The following is a 16,160-nucleotide window of genomic DNA, read 5'->3' on the forward strand; positions in this document are numbered from 1 at the left end:
TCTTATCGTTTGAACCTCAGTGCCAAGGATTCATATAATCCCGTATGTCATTCCCTTTGTCCTTCGGTATGTTACTTGCCCCAGATTCGATCGTCAGTATCCGCATACCTATTTCAATCTGGTTTACCGGCAAGTCTCTTTACTCGTTCCGTAATACAAGATCCCGCAACTTACACTAAGTCACATTGCTTGCAAGGCTTGTGTGTGATGTTGTATTACCGAGTGGGCCCCGAGATACCACTCTGTCACACGGAGTGACAAATCCCAGTCTCGATCCATACTAACTCAACGAACACCTTCGGAGATACCTGTAGAGCATCTTTATAGTCACCCAGTTACGTTGCGACGTTTGATACACACAAAGCATTCCTCCGGTGTTAGTGAGTTATATGATCTCATGGTCATAGGAACAAATACTTGACACGCAGAAAATAGTAGGAACAAAATGACACGATCAACATGCTACGTCTATTAGTTTGGGTCTAGTCCATCACGTGATTCTCCTAATGACGTGATCCAGTTATCAAGCAACAACACCTTGTTCATAATCAGAAGACCCTGACTATCTTTAATCAACTGGCTAGCCAACTAGAGGCTTGCTAGGGACAGTGTTTTGTCTATGTATCCACACATGTATATAAGTCTTCATTCAATACAATTATAGCATGGATAATAAACGATTATCTTGATACGGGAATTATAATAATAACTATATTTATTATTGCCTCTAGGGCATAATTCCAACAGACGGCTGCGCTGGAGATTGGTGAGGCGGCAAAGACGACGGTTGCGCTGGTGACTGGTGAGGCAACAAAGACGATGGTTGCGCTGGAGACTGGTGAGGTGGAGGCGAAGAAGGATTGCTTCTCTGAGGAGTCGGTGGCCTTGGCGGCTAATTTGTAAGTAAGATGTGCTCCTTTGTCCATACAACAGTTTGTTTCTTGACTTCTCTAAGTTCAGTCAAATCCCTATCTTCACCTGCACGGTAGTCCAACTTCAGCTCCTCATAATCTTTCATTAGTTCATCCACCGTGACGACAGCGTACCCTTTTGGAAATGGAGAGCAATGCCAAGTTGGATTATGTCCAATTGGTATGGCCATGCCGACCACCACCGTCAACCTTAAGTTAGCAACTTTCATCTATAGCTCACAAGGTGTGCTCTCTGTGATATCATCCACTAGGTAGCGACGAGGAGGAGCCGTCGTGAGTGCATCATCATCACCATCATCCTGGAGCTGCATGGAAGCGACACTGCTTTTTCCGATTCGATGCAGCTTCTATCATGCGCCACTTGGATTGGACGCTACCTTGCTGGCTAAGTCTGTCAATTTGAACCTGTTGCAGCCGCTTTACTGCTTCTTCTACATTATGCAGTCTGTCTGTTGCAGTCGCTTTCTCAGCTGCCTCCTTTTCCTTTCTCCTCTGATGGCTTCTATCAGGAAATTTATTCCTTTCCTCGGAAAATGCAAGCATCCGCGATGGGGAGCCTCGTAAGCCTTGTGCTCATCCTTTGTGTTCATCATTCCGAAGGGCGCGAGAGAGCTCGTCGTTCTCTCTATCGGGAACGAACCATCCCTCTTCAACATCCTTTACTGCACTTCTATGGTTCTCGATGGGTAGTAGGGTATTACATTTTTGTCTTTGGTTATATATTTCCTTCCCTTCTGCGTCCAACATGCCCCCATGCCTGTGAAACCAGTTTCTTGACCGTTTGATCCATGTTAAGGGCTCTAGAGTGATATTGTTAGCCAGAAATGGTGCCTCAAGTGCGTCCCACTTAGCCATGTTACCGGCGTAGACAACATGCCCCATAATATGGTGGTACTTCTTCATATGTGCATTCCTCTTATTTGTTGCAGACTTTTTCAAGGCGTCCTCCGATTTCTTCATACGTGCATTCCTCTCATAGCCGTTATCGAAATGTGGAGTCTTATCTTGCAAGATAAAATCCTGGTGCAATCTTTTCTTCCAGCCCCTGAATAGATCGGCGATCTTCTTAAGAGCCCACTCCTTGACTTTTTCTCTAGGGCCTATTTTTGCCTCTTCATTTCCTCCTCATTTGGCTCCACCTCATCTGGATCCACCTCTGGCGCCAGCAGGGTGAAATGAAGCATGAGCTTTCTCCTAAGGTTTTTTTGGCTACTGTGCCGACATATGAGACTCCTTCCGCCCTTGGCTTAAGCCATTCTCGAGCGGTGATAGGGATGCGGTACCTAACAACAACTCTGCATGCCTTCACAAACTTCTTCTTTACATCTGTGGGAGCAATCGGTTGCCCGCCTTTTGAGACTCTTTCGATCCTGTACCTCTCACCGTCATCCATATTCTTGGTTGGACCTCGTTTCGTCTGTACTGAAGTTTTTCTTGATCCGTAGGGCTAAAAGAAGAAAGAGCGTTAATATATGTATATAGACAGCAGAGGATTAATTTATTAATATATATGCTTCTCCCTCGTCCGCTTCTCCATCATCGGAGCCACAGAGTCCTCCCTCGCCCGAGGCGTGGGCGTCTACCTCACCAGAGCTTCTACCTCCTATGTTGAGAGACTCATCTACCTCGTTGGACTCGTTCAGAAACTGATTGGTGACATCACCAACAATAAAATCATCCCTGCTGATGACACCATGCATCATGTCTTCCTGATATTCATTTCTGCCGTATATTGAATCCATATTATCTGCAAATTGAGAACAATGCGCAAAATTAAGAACAATAACAAAAGGGAAACATTTTAATTAACTTTGGGAGAGGGAAACGTTTCAGTATTGTCATTTAACGGGGGGGGGGCTCATGGCGTACCCCCTCATGTCGATGTTATCAGGGTTATACTTTTAGGAGAGTACACTCTCCGACGACCATTGGGGACTCCTCCAATGACCGCCGGGGACTCCTCATAGGCAATCGTCGGGAACTCTTCAGCGACGACCGTCGGGGAATCCTCTAACGACCGTTGGGGACTCCTCGAACGATCGTCGGGAACTCCTCACCGACGATCGTCAGGGACTCCTCACCGGAGATCGTCGGGAACTCTTCACCGGCGATCGTCGGGGATTCTGACGACCGTCGGGAACTCCACACAAGCGATCGTCGGGGAATCTTTACCGGCGATCGTCTGGGACTCCTCTAACGACCGCCGGGGACTCCTTCGATGATCGTGAGGGACTCCTCACCGGAGATCGTTGGGGACTCCTCCGACGATCATTACGGACTCCTCACCGACGATCATCGAGGACTCCTCTGACGATCGTCGGGGACTCATCTCATCTAATCTCATTGTGCAACAAAAAAGCCAGAGCACATGCAAATTTTAACATTTGTTTCTCTATAAAAAAACCTCAAAGAAATTCTCTCATCTCATCTCATCACTCTCACATTTCCACAAAACATCTCATCTCACCTTCACAAAACATCTCATACATCTCATCTAAAAAATAGAGCACGTATAAAAATGACATACTTCTCACTAGAGGGGGAGGGTCCAGCGACGATGGGGAGGATCGGGGAAGGGCACGGCGATGATGGCGCAGGTCCCGCAACGACGGCAGGGGCACAAGGTCAATGACGGTGTGGGCGCCACGATGGCGAAATGAGTTCACTGGGGCCCGGGAATGGAGCTAGTTGCGGAGGCCGACGACAACGAGGAGCGGGCTCGGCGACGGGAAGGAGGGCATGCGAGGAGGTCCGGCACTGGTGATGGTCAGCAGGCACGGGGATGGAAGGGCATCGGCGACGGGGCGGTCGGGCAGCCTAGCGGCGTCGAGGTGGTCGTCAGTGCATTCATGTGAGAGGAGGAAGAAGGGACTAGCGATTTGGATTGGAAAAATTCCGTCGACGAGCTTATATAGGTGGACTTCTCGTCCCGGTTTGGGGCTCCAACCGGGACTGAATGACCCCCTTTAGTCCCGGTTGGAGCCACCAACCGGGACTAAAGCTCATTTTCGACAGGCTGAAGGGCGGGAAGCGGAGTCCTTTAGTCCCTGTTGGTGGCTCCAACCGGGAATAAAGGGGGGCCTTTAGTCCTGGTTGGAGCCCCAACCCAAGACTAAAGGGGGGTGATGCCACAGCCAAATGTTTTGTCCCACCTCGCTAGTTGAGAGGACCTGAGAGTGGTTTATAAGCCCCGCTGCGCCAACCCTCTCGAGCTCCTCTCAAGCGCATGCCTATGGGCCTAAACGCACTCTCTCTGCTCTATGGTCCTACTGGGCCTTCTGCGGGCCTGCATCCTGGCCCATCTAGCTTCTAGGGTTCCTAGTTGACAACTTATTTCCATTGACATCTTATTTTCGATCTTCAATAAATGTATGGAACATGGTAGACATAACCTATTACTACAATGATGAAGCGGAAGTAACTTGTAAGGAGAAACATCATCTTGTCGCATTTATCAATGATCTTGAGAATTACAATACCTATCAGAAAAATCCCCCACATTATGGTCAATATTTGCCACTAGTACAGGTGCTGAACTACGGTAACATGCATGGAGAATGCATGGTAAGATTTTCTACTATTACGACATCCGTGCAGATTTTGCATAAATTCTTGTAAAACTAAACTACATTGCTAGCCACAAAGTTAATACTATGTTTTTTCAACAGAAAATCCCGCAAGATTGTGTGCCTCATCTGATGTTTCCAAGAGGTCGCATTGATGTTATGAGCATACGACCAGCACGGCCAGGTCGACCTAGGTATCTGCATCACTCCTGTCCATACCGGATTTCTAAAACCGATGAAATGATAATCAAAGATTGGAAAAATGTATGGTCATCGTAGAGAGATACTTGTAAGCAACATTGTGCGTAGGCCAAGAATGGGAGACAAGATGATCTCCATTCTCCATAATGGAGAGTCGGGGCCTATCTTGTTTTATGATATTCTACCTAAGAGAGGGTAGAGTAGGTCCTATGAGAGAGGAGTAGGTCCTAGGTACAATGTGTTATTATGTGCTACAATGTGTTATAGTTGATGAGGAGGAGGAGGAGGAGGAGTTGTGATTATGACTAGTGACAAACTTTTGTTATATATATGATGTCTCATTGACGAATCTTCGACATTGGGTTCATTAGCCCAGATACTTCTACGCCACAAAACCTAAGAGACCGAGGATAACTTGCTAAAGTCGTTACTTCTACATCACGGAGAAAGAGAGGACACTTCTCTCTATTAGCTAGCTAACACAATATGAAACCCCTAAATTAACCCTCCAAAACCCCCAACAACCCCCATTCAAAAAAAAAACCCACCTCCTGGTCCCGGGTGGTGTGACCAACCGGGACTACAGAACCTCCTTCCCGGGCTCGCTGCAGCGGCCACGTTGACACCATTCTGTCCCGGTTCGTAAGCGAACCAGGACTTAAGGTTTTGGGCTTTAGTCCCGACCATTTAGTACCGATTCAAGAACCGGGACAAATGGGCCTCTGGAACCAGGACAACTGGGCCATTTTCTATTGGTGGTATGCACGCCGTGATGGGCTAGTAGGTGGCATTTTTTATTTTTTTGACTTCAATAATTTTTAGTCCCAGTATATATTTTAAATATTTGCTATTAAAGATTTTTTTTCTATTTTATTTTAGTTTTCTATTAAATATTTTAACAAAAACAATTTATGAAAATTCTTTTGAGTTGGTACTTTTTTGTTTCTTTTTAGTTAATTTTTTACATGATTCTTTTTAATAAATAAACACTTCGATAGTTTTAGTTGATTCCTTTTAGTTCATTCTTTTTAGTTAATGTTTTAGTTGATTCTTTTTACTTCATTCTTTTTGCTATTAGTGGTACCAAGTTTAATACATTAGTACACATCACATAAAGTTTAATACAGTAGTACACATCACATAAAGTTTAATACATTACATAGATTTATATTTCGATCCCTTGCCTATGATCGCATTGTTCGTAACCATGGAGCATCTTCATTATTTAACGGGATGCTTGGGTCAACTCTCACTGTGAAGGGCAGAATTTCATCAAACTTATTACAATCTACTGACATGTTTGTCTTGTCCTTGATTCCCACGATGTTTCTTTTCCCTGAAAGAACTATGTGATGCTTTGGCTCATCGTCCGATGTATTCATTTGCTTTTTTTCCGGTCTGGAGGACATGTCTTTCACGTAGAAAACCTAACCCACACCATTGGCTAGGACGAATGGGTCGTCTGTGTAACCAAGATTCTGGAGATCATCTGTTGTTATTCCATACAACTGGTCTACCTTTACCCCTTCTCCATTCATGTTCACCCAACTACACCGGAACAAAGGGACATTAAAAGTAGGTCAATAGTCAAGTTCCCATATCTCCTCTATGTAACCACAGTATGTGTCCTTTTTCCCATTCTCGTCTATTGCATCATAGCGGACACCACTGTTTTGGTTGGTGCTCTTTTTATCTTGGGCGGTCTGTAAAATGTATTCCCATTTATCTCGTACCCTTGGAAATGTAATACAGTCGAAGAAGGTGACGCGGCCAACAAGTAGAGTTGATCTCCAACAGTGTTGTCATTCATGAGACGTGCTCGCAACCAACTGCCGAAAGTATCCATGTGTTTTTCTTTAATCCAGGAGTCAGCCTTCCCCGGGAACTCGTAGCGTACAAAATTCTTGTGTTCCTAGATATACGAAGCCACAAAGTTGGAACTTTTTAGAACTGTGTACTGTTCTTGAGTGAAAGAATCCCCGTCCCTACATGTCACTGCTTTCTTTCCTAGCATGCCATTTCCACTCAGTCTCCCCTCATGCCATGATTCAAGAACACCGATCGGCTTAAGGTCAGGAAGAAAGTCTACACATAACCCAATGACCTCCTCTGTTCCATAGCCCTTGGAGATGCTTCCTTCTGGCCTGGCACGGTTATGAACATATTTATTTAATACTCCCATGAACCTCTCTAAGGGGAACATATTGTGTAGAAATACAGGACCGAGAATGGAAATCTCGTCGACTAGATGAACTAGGAGATGCATCATAATATTCAAGAAGGACGGGGGGAACACCAACTCAAAACTGACATGACATTGGAACACATCCCTCTGTAGCCTTTCCAGCGTTTTCGATCGATTACCTTTTGAGATATTGCATTGAGGAATGCATATAGCTTCACAATGGGCAATCGAACATTTTCTGGTAGAAGCCCCCTCAATGCAACCGGAAGAAACTACATCATAATCCCGTGGAAATCATGGGACTCAGGTTCTGGATTTTTTTTCCTGCCATATTTAATATTCCCTTTATATTAGACAAGAAGCCAGCGGGGATCTTCATATTGCTCAGACATTCAAAAAAGACTTCCTTCTCTCTTTGCTAAGAGTGTGGTTGCTTAAGTATTGACGCCTTTTATCAGTCTTCTTGTCGTATGGGTCTTTCATACGTTGCTGCTCCACCCGTGCTTCTGGTGTATCTTTTGTCTTCCCATACACGCCCAGGAAGCCTAGCAGGTTCACGCAAAGATTCTTCGTCACATGCATCACGTCGATTGAAGACCGGACCTCTAGGTATTCCCAATAGGGTAGCTCCCAAAATAAAGAATTCTTTTTCGACATGGGCACGTGTCGGTAAGGACGTCTTTCAGAACAGATTGACTGCCAGGAGCCTTTCCAAAGATTACTATTTGATCCAAATCCTTGACCATAGCCAATAATTCATCACGAGTAGGGAGGTTAGGCTTCTTCCGGTGATCTGCCTCACCGTTCAAATGCTTGCCTTTCTTTCTTGCAGGATGATTGGTTGGAAGAAATTGACGACACCCTAGGTAGACAACCTTAGATTTTTCCAAATATGTACTTATAGTCTTATCTAAAAAGTGCGTGCATGCATTGTATCCCTTGTTTGACTGTCCTCAAATGTTACTAAGAGCAGGCCAATCATTGGTTACGAACAACAATGCTCGTAGGTCAAATTCCCGCTGTTTGTGCTCATCCCACACACGTACTCCTGGTTTGGCCCACAACTGCAAAAGTTCGTCACCTAATGGCCTTAGGTACACATCAATGTCATTGCCGGGTTGCCTCGGTCCTTGGATGAGCACTGGCATCATAATGAACTTCCGCTTCATTCACAACCAAGGAGGAAGGTTGTAGATACATAGAGTCATGAGCCAGGTGTTGTGACTCCATCTCTGCTCCCCAAAAGGTTTCATGTTGTCTGTACCAAGCCATAAGTTCCTCGCGTCACCTGCAAAGTACGGGTACTTTCTCTCGATTTTTCTCCACTTTGACCCATCGGCGAGGTGTCTCAACTTCCCGTCTTTCTTACGCTCTTATTTGTGTCATCGCAACAACCTGGCATGCTCATTGTTTCTGAAAAGATGTTTCAACCGTGGTATTATAGGAGCATACCACATAACCTTAGCAGGAACCTTCTTCCTGGGGGGCTCGTCATCGCCCTCAACATGACCAGGGTCATCTTGTCTGATCTTGTACCGACATGCAGTGCATACCAGGAAATTATCCATATGCTCGTACTTCTCACCGCGGTACAAGATGCAGTCATTAATGCATGCATGTATCTTCTATACATCTAATTGATATGTCTCCAACGTATCTATAATTTTTGATGGTTCCATGCTATTATCTTGTCAAACTTTGGATGTTTTGTATGCAATTTATATCTTTTTTGGGACTAACTTATTAACTCAGTGCCAAGTGTCAGTTCATGTTTTTCCGTGTTTTTGACCTTTTTCAGAGGAGAATATCAAACGGAGTCCAAACAGAATAAAACCTCCGAAAAGATTTTTCCCGGAACAAAAGATATGCACGAAGCTTGAGAACCAAGGCAAAGGGCACCAGGGGAAGCTACAAGCCCCCTGGCAGGCTTGTGGGCCCCATGTGGCTCCTTTGCCCTACTTCTTCCGCCTATAAATCCCAGAAAAATCTGAAACCATAGGAGGGAGCCACGAAAATACTTTTCCGCCGTCGGAAGCTTCTGTCTCCGCAAGATCCCATCTGGGGCACGTTCTAGTGCCCTGCCAGAGGGGGGATTCGAACACGGCGGGCTTCTTCATCAACACCATTGCCTCTCCGATGATGCATGAGTTGTTCACCGTAGACCCTCGGGTCCATAGCTAGTAGCTAGATGACTTCTTCTCTCTCTTGGATCTTCAATACAAAGTTCTCCATGATTTTCATGGAGATCTATCCGATGTAATCTTCTTTTGTGGTGTGTTTGTCGAGAGCCGATGAATTGTGGATTTATGATCAGATTATCTATGAATCTTTTTTGAGTTTCTTCTGATCTCTTATATGCATGATTTCATATCCTTGTAATTCTCTTCGAGTTGTGGGTTTCGTTTGGCCAACTTGATATATAATTCTTGCAATGGGAGAAGTGCTTGGTTTTGGGTTCATACCGTGCGGTGACCTCACCCAGTGACAAAAGGGGTAGCAAGGCACGCATCGTGTTGTTGCCATCAAGGGTAAAAAGATGGGGTTTATATCTATTGCATGAATTTTTCCCTCTACATCATGTCATCTTGCTTAAGGCGTTACTCTATTTGTTATGAACTCAATACACTAGATGCATGCTGGATAGCGGTCGATGTGTGGAGTAATAGTAGTAGATGCAGAAAGTATCGGTCTACTTGTCTCGGACGTGATGCCTATATGTATGATCATTGCCTTAGATATCGTCATGACTTTGCGCGGTTCTATCAATTGCTCGACAGTAATTCGTTCACCCGCCGTAATATTTTCTATCATGAGAGAAGCCTCTAGTGAAAACTATGGCCCCCGGGTCTACTTCACATCATATTTTCAGCCCTACACTTTTACTTTGTTGCACTTTCCGCCTTCAGATCTCACCTGCCAATCAATCGTGAAGGGATTGACAACCCCTTTGTAGCGTTGGGTGCAAGTTTGCTGTTTTTGCGCAGGTACTTTGGAGACTTGGCTTGATACTCCTACTAGATTGATACCTTGGTTCTCAAACTGAGGGAAATACTTACTGCTACTGTGCTGCATCACCCATTCCTCTTCAAGGGAAAAATCAACACAAGCTCAAGAGGTTGCACTAATCCAAGAGGGCAGATAGCCTTCTTTGCTTCGTACGTAGTCTCGGGCAATTCATTATCCTTGGAAGCTTTGGCTTCAATATTTTCAGTAACTTCTAAAATCCCTTGTCAGATAAACCACTTTCTGCCTTCCATTTCAACAGTTCCAGTGTGGTACCGAGCTTTGTGTTGCCATCTTCGCAATTTGGGTGCAACAACTTTTTATGATCCTTTATCATGGCCTCCAACTTCAGGTTCTCCTTGTCTGTATCGCATTCTTGCTTTGCATCAGAAATGACCCGACCAAGACCATCAGCGGGCTCATCTAATGCCGGTTGTTCTTCACTTCCTTCTTCTTCATTGTCTTCCATTGCATTATCATCGTATTCTTCAGTGAACATAGGATAGTTGTCATCATCATCTTCATCTTCATTGTCTTCCATCCTAATCCCTCTTTCTCCGTGCATGGTCCAACAATAATATCGGGGCATGAAACCTCTCTGAAGCACGTGGCCTTGAATGGTTTCCGAGCTAGAGTACTCCCTCATGTTTCGACAGTCAACACATGGACAAGGCATAAAATTATCAACTTTATTTGCCCCAGCCACATCGATAAATTTATGCAGGCCTGCAATAAAACCGGAACCGCGTCGTTCGCCGTACATCCATCGCTTCCGTGCATCAGTCTGCATCATACATGAATAGTGAAATGACCATCATACATGTACACATGCAATATTTTTTGTATCAATTACATATGAAAAGGATAAGGTTGCTAACCTCGGTCGAGGATACCATTGTGTGAACTTAAGTGTGACTCGGGCATTAGTCCCTATTGGGGATATTATCTGCAACATGACCCGCCATAGTTGGGTCGGGTCACCGTATGGGCGACTCATCCTTTGACGATACAAGCCTAGGCCCTGATGGCCTAGGAGCCGGATGGCGGTTCAAGATCTACACGGACAATAGGCCATCGAGCAGGTTTCCAGTCTTGGAAAGTACGGCGACATAGAGATAAAGGAAACCACGATTTGTATCGTGGTTGGGACTCTTGTAAACCCTAAGGCCTTGACCTATATATAAAGGCGAGTCCTGGGGAGGATAGGGCAGGTTAGAAATCATCGAGACCTAGGTTAGGCGAGTTACGCCCTCCTTGTAATCGAAACACCATCAATACAACATAGAGCAGGACGTAGGCTTTTACCTCCTCACGAGGGGCCGAACCTGGGTAAATCCGAGTCTCGCTCCCGTTTAAACCCTTTGAGTCGCCACCAAGGTGCGATGGCTCCATCATTAAGTCCTTTCACTAGGTCATCTGCCGTGACAAAACCACGATAGTTGGCGCCCAACATGGGGCCTACGCGCGGTGCAGTTGTGTTCTCTAAGGGAGCCCTACCAGGGTCAGGGAGCTACGCGGCCGGGCTCATGGCCCGGAGCCGCCGCGGAAAGTACTACATCGACAACTCGCTGTGGGGACCCGAGGCCGATTTAATCGAATCCGGCTACATAGTCCCCTTCGGCAAGGTCAACATCTTCATCGGCATGGTCGGTGCACCCATGCCTGAGCCGGACATCTTCTCCGATACCGTCGAGCCGGCCAGGTATGTCCGTCCCGTCGCGCTGCCAAGCCCGACGCGCCCAGTTTTCGTCGGCTTCATGCAGGGATCTGATGAGCCAGAGGATCGGTGACTCAAGAGACTACGCCGGTCAACACTGATGACGAGTCATCCATGGGCGACACGGATTCAATCCAGTCCCTGCACGAAGGCCGCCTCGGAGATCTATCGCTGGCAATGGATCCCGAAGTCCTCGACCGGACCCGCCGTCAGATCGCCGTATACATGGCGGGGGCAACACAGTCCCAGCAAAACCCTGCAGGCAGCAACGAGGTTGGCGAACCATACAAGAGCCCAGCTGCGGTCCTGGTGGACCTATCGGCGAAGATAACAAGGATCATGGCAACCCTTGTAATGGTAGAGAACCAGGGCACAATAAATGCCGAGTTGGCAAAGCTGCGAGATGAGATGGCGAAGGCCCAGCGAGATGCAGAGGCAGAAGCCGCCAGGATTGAGACCCGGCAAGCTCAGATCACCGCCGAGACGGCCCGCTTGAACACCGAGAACTAGCGACTTGAAAGGCATCAGCGCGCGTCCGACGTTGTCCATCAGAGGAGGCACGAGGGGCGTTTACCCCCTGATCTGAACCCTACCCGCCTTTTTGACACTCCGCGCACCCCTGGGGCAGGAACCGTTCCGGGAGGAGGTCCGGCTCAGCCACCAAACCTGCCGCTTCAGCCAGCAGATGATCGCGTTCCCCGTTTCCAGACGCCTCAGGGCTACTTTTCCAACCCCGTGGATAACGTGCTCGCCGCAACTCGCCACTTAGAATCCCTTCCAATTTATGGCAACACCCCGGCTGAAATAGAAGCAAGAAACGCCATTGAGATGTTAAAAACGGCGGTGGTTCAGAACGCGCAATTCTCACACAGCCTCGATCGGCTGCACTCCACCCCCCAGGTGAGTCCCACCAGAAGCCGGCCGGAGGACCAACCCACCATAACCAGCGGACCACGAGACCTACCTCAGGGCAACCCGCCTGACCATCGAGACCCTCCCATCTGCAACACCTTTGGGGCGACAGGCCACGATCACCAGGACAGCCAGACCCGCCCAGCGCCACTTAGCGGAGGCGGCATGCAAGTAGGGGTGCCATGCTGGTCCCCTGCCTACGCAACGAGCGGATGTCAAAAGACTTTAAAGGACCAAGGAAAGTGCCCAACTACACCCCGGACCTTCGGCCGGTATCATGGGTTGAGAGTTACGAACTCGCAATGGACATGCTCGATGTAAGTGAAGCGGTCTGTGCCAGGTACTTTACAATGATGCTCGAAGGAACGGGGCGCACTTGGTTGAAAAACCTGCCACCCAACTCCGTCCATACTTGGGCTGAACTGAAGGAATGTTTCATCAAAAACTTCCAGGGAACTTGCAAACGCCCGATGACGATCGTCGACTTACAGCATTGCGTTCAGCGCCCCGATGAGTCGGCCCACCATTGGACGCGGCTGGTTGCGGAAATCATCCACTCATCAGATGGCATCACGGCGGCTCAAGCTGTGCTTATCCTGGAGCAAAACTGCCACTATGATCCCTTGGTACAGAAGCTGGGGCGACTCAAGCGCAAGGTCCAGGATATGGGCGAATTGATGGAAACCCTCACTCGGTACGCCGAAGCAGACGATACTAAAGATCCAGGAGAGGATGGCAGCAAGGCCAACTCGCCGAGGAAAGGTGAGTAATCCAAGAATCACTCCCGGTTTCAGGGACGCGCCCACCATAATCATGGTGGGAATGGCAAGAGAACGCAGCAGGAAGGATCCACGGACTTCGTCGCCAACACCAATACTAACAATGGCAATCAGCACCAGAAGAAGAGGGGTTACAGTGGCAAGAAGCCGCACAACTATAACGAGATACTTAAGGGCCCCTGCCTGCACCACGCTATGGCGGATGGACCGGTGACTCACTCTTGGGAAGACTGTTACGTAATGCAGGAATTTCGGGCGAAGGCACTCAAGAAAGGCCAAACCGGAGACCACAGCCAATGGCAAGAACAGTTCGGTGTGCCTAATCAACGTCAGAACCCGTTCGACGGTTTTCCCGAACCAGGGGCCCAGGGTGGCTCGCAACCAAGCAGTGGCCAGTACCCTGTGCATAACCAGCAGCGGTATAACCCGCCCGGAGTGTTTCAGCAGCCACCCCCGCAGGGGGCTCCACAGGGGCAAGATGATAATGGCGGATTCCGCAGCAATCCCAAACAATTAAGCAGCCAACAGTACCACGAGTTCACCACCAGTGCATGTAAACGAGACAAAGAGGTGAAGCACCGGACGTATAGCGTGTCCGAGCCAGCACTCCCCAGGTACCGCCACTGGTCTGAGCAGACTATCTCGTGGAGTAGGGAGGATCACCCGCCCAGAATCGACAACCCCGGCGACTTAGCATTGATCGTGGCCCCCCAAGTCGGGGGATATACCCTTTCAAAGGTTCTTATGGATGGTGGTAGCAGCATCAACATATTATATTTCGACACCTTTCCAAGGATGAACCTCTTAGAGAAAGACCTAATACCGTCAACCACAGTATTCCATGGTGTCGTCCCAGGTAAGTCGGCATATCCAATTGGGTGGGTCAAACTTAATGTGCCTTTTGGTACAACATCCAATCACAGGAGCGAGTCACTTATATTTGAGGTGGTCAAGCTAAAGAGCCCTTATCATGCGTTGTTCGGGCGGCCGGCTTACACCCGGTTTATGGCTCGCCCCTGCTATGTTTACCTTAAACTCAAGATGCCTGGCCCTAAGGGACCCATCACGGTCGATGGTGACAGGAGGATAGCAAAAGAGTGTGAGGAAGGAGATGCGGCTTACGCAGAAATCGCGTGTGCTGCAGAAGAACTCAAGTATCACCAAGCCAATGTTGATCCGGCGGATATGTCGCCCCTCAAGAAGCCAACGACTGATGCCAAGCCGCTCCTCAAGTTCCAGCCGACGGATGACACTAAGATGGTGGACTTCGTTCCTGGCGATTCATCCAAGCAGTTCACTATCAGGGCGGGTCTGGATCCCAAATAGGAAAGCGCGCTCATCGAATTCATCCATGAGAATCGGGACATCTTCGCATGGAAACCTTCTGACATGCCTAGTGTACCGAGAGAATTCGCTGAGCACCATCTTAATGTTGACCCTAATGCAAAGCCGATTCAGCAATATCTTCGTAGGTTTAATGAGGAGCGATGCAAGGCGATCGGAGAAGAAGTCGCCCATCTTTGGGCCGCCGGGTTTATCGTTGTGGTCTTCCACCCTAAATGGTTGGCTAACCCGGTCCTGGTGCTTAAAAAGAACGGCACTTTCCGCATGTGCATCGATTACGCCGATCTCGACAGAGCTTGCCCAAAGGATCCTTTCGCCCTTCCCCGCATTGATCAAATCATTGATTCGGTGGCGGGTTGCGAGCGTTTGTGTTTCTTGGACGCCTACTCCGGATATCATAAAATCAAGATGGTTGTGGAAGATCAGGAGAAGACAGCTTTCATAACCTCGTTTGGGGCTTTTTGCTATGTATCCATGCCATTTGGGCTCAAGAGCGATGGGGCGACTTACCAGCGTTGTATCCAAAACTGTCTCCGCGGCCAAATCGGACGCAACGTTCACGCTTACATTGATGACATTGTGGTTAAATCTCATAAGAAGGAAACGCTCTTGGAGGATCTCAAGGAAACTTTTGAAAACCTGCGGGTGTATCAGGTGAAGCTTAATCCCACCAAATGTGTCTTTGGCATTCCCGCGGGGAAGCTGTTGGGTTTCTTGGTGTCCGAACGCGACATTGAGGCCAACCCGGACAAAATCGAAGCAATTACTTCGCTTGGGAAACCAGCAAATATCAATCAAGTTCAACGCATGGCGGGTCGTATTACGGCTTTGAGTCGCTTTATAAGCTGCCTGGGGGAGAAAGCCATTCCCCTCTATCAGTTGCTTAAGAAAGCTGACCGTTTTGTTTGGACGGACGAGGCCAATGAAGCTTTTGAAGCCCTGAAGCAGCAGCTGGTCAACCCGCCAGTTTTGGTCGCCCCGACTAAAAAGGAGCCTATGCTTCTATACATCGCGGCGAATTCCAAGGCGGTGAGCGTCGCAGTAGCTGTCCAACGGAAGGAAGAAGGAAAGGAATATCCGGTACAACGCCCGGTATATTTTATCAGCGAGGTGCTAACTCTCTCCAAACAACGCTACCCGCATTGGCAGAAGTTGGTTTATGGGGTCTTTATGGCGAGTCGGAAACTAAAGCATTATTTCCAAGAACATCCTATCACGGTGGTTAGCTCCGCCCCTCTTGGGGACATCATCCAGAACCGAGAAGCAACGGGGTGAATAGCCAAATGGGCGATTGAGCTTGGGCCGCACCACGTGCGGTATACGCCTCGCACGGCCATCAAGTCCCAGGCATTGGTCGACTTCATCAATGATTGGACCGAGTTGTAGATTCCGGAAGATAGGCCTGATCTCACGTACTGGACTATTTATTTTGATGGGTCTAGGCAATTGGAAGGCTCGGGGGCTGGCGTGGTGTTGATTTCACCCCAGGGAGACAAGTTCTGCTATGTTCTCCGACTCATG

This window comes from Hordeum vulgare, chromosome 3H (genome assembly GCF_904849725.1).
Source record: "Hordeum vulgare subsp. vulgare chromosome 3H, MorexV3_pseudomolecules_assembly, whole genome shotgun sequence".
Classification (NCBI taxonomy): Eukaryota; Viridiplantae; Streptophyta; class Magnoliopsida; order Poales; family Poaceae; genus Hordeum; species Hordeum vulgare.